The 1647-nt window shown below is 29.0% G+C and overlaps 1 non-coding gene across 1 annotated transcript; it reads right to left on the bottom strand.

Annotated features, from left to right (window-relative positions):
* Positions 1-408: 408 nt before the first annotated feature.
* Positions 409-515, bottom strand: LOC114671116 (U6 spliceosomal RNA). Its single transcript, XR_003721012.1, has one exon. It is a non-coding gene; the product is annotated as a U6 spliceosomal RNA (small nuclear RNA).
* Positions 516-1647: the final 1132 nt, after the last annotated feature.

Below are 1647 nucleotides of genomic sequence, written 5' to 3' on the forward strand. Positions count from 1 at the left end.
AAATAACATGGAGTACTCTATTATATACTCATATTCTTGTGTATATACACTTATAAATATGCACACATACATTCCTGTGTATAATATTTTCAAGAGACATGTCTAAAATGTAAAGATAAAAAAAGGTGACATGTAAAAGGATGGAAAAAATATAGCCGGCAAATACTAATCAGTAGGCATCTTAGAAGAATACACTCATATATAACAAAATACACTCTGAACATTATTAGAGAAGTATAAATTCACAATGAAAATGTTTTAATTAACACAATTATTACAACTTGATATGTAAGAACATAAAATAAGCTTTGTAATATATGAGAAAAATTGACAGAATTATACAAGGTATGCTGTCCCCAAAAGGCAAATAAAGAATTGCATGAGCAAAAAAGCATAATAGAAGATTTTTATTCTATGAAATGCTTCATGAACTTGCATGTCATCTTTGTGTAGGGACCATGCTAATCTTCTCTGTGTTGTTCCAATTTTAGTATATGTGCTACTGAAGTGAACACAGAATAGGAGATTTTAATATACTTCTATCATAGATGTATCTTGCAGAATAAGAATCACAATGACACAAGATTTAAACCAGATAAAAAATCTGACCTATTGAATGGACATAGAACATTGTACCAAAAAATTACAGAAAACATTTCTTTCCGGCACACAAATAATATTTATAAAAGCCTATCATTTCTGGACTTTGAGTCAATCTCAAATTTTACTAGATTGAAATTGTATCAAGCATGACTTCTAATAAAAGTAATTAAACAAGAAATCAACAAAGAGAATATTCCCATAAAATGGCAAATTTGAAATACTTAATAAAGACGTGTGGACAGATAACAAAGTATAGTGTTTATTAGGACATATTTTGAGTTAAGGAATCGTGACAATACTACTGAAAATGTGAGTGTGCTAGAGCTGGCTCATATCAGCTTGTAAGAGCTGACTGTTAAATATTCAGAAAACTTTCCAACTGGTTGTTAAACCATTTGTAGCTTGAAATTGGTCATGGTGGAGTATTTACAAGGCAAATATGAAGTTGGCATGCTACAAATCAGGCCTTCTTTTTTCCTTTTAAATTTTTTTACAGGCTAGTTACCACAAAACTGTGGAATGCAGTTAGAACATCAGATAGAGGGAAATGTATAGCCTCAAAGGCATGGATTGGAAAAAAGATGAGAACCTTGAACTTCAAAATTAGGAAAAACAAAGCAATATAAATCCGAAGAATGTAGATTAAAAGAAACAAGATAAATTAATGAAATAGAAAAATATTATATAAAATAGAAGAGAGTAAACAGAACCAAAACTTATTTCTTTAAAACTATAACTAAAATTGACAAACCTCTGGTGAAATTGACCAAGGTGAAGAAATATATAAATAATATTAGGAATGAAAAAGTGAACATTACTACAGATAGAGTACACATTAAGAAGATAATAGGATATATGAAAAACTTAATGCCAGTATGTTTGAAAATAAATATGAAATATATACATCCTTGGAAAAATGTAACTTACCAAAATCTTATTCATGAAATAGGAATCCTGAATTGTTCTTTAATTATTAGAAAAAAATCTTATCTAGAACACTCTAGGCCCAGATGATTTTATCAGTAAGTTCTATAAATGTTTGAG

Source organism: Macaca mulatta, chromosome 11, assembly GCF_049350105.2.
Source record: "Macaca mulatta isolate MMU2019108-1 chromosome 11, T2T-MMU8v2.0, whole genome shotgun sequence".
Taxonomy (NCBI): Eukaryota; Metazoa; Chordata; class Mammalia; order Primates; family Cercopithecidae; genus Macaca; species Macaca mulatta.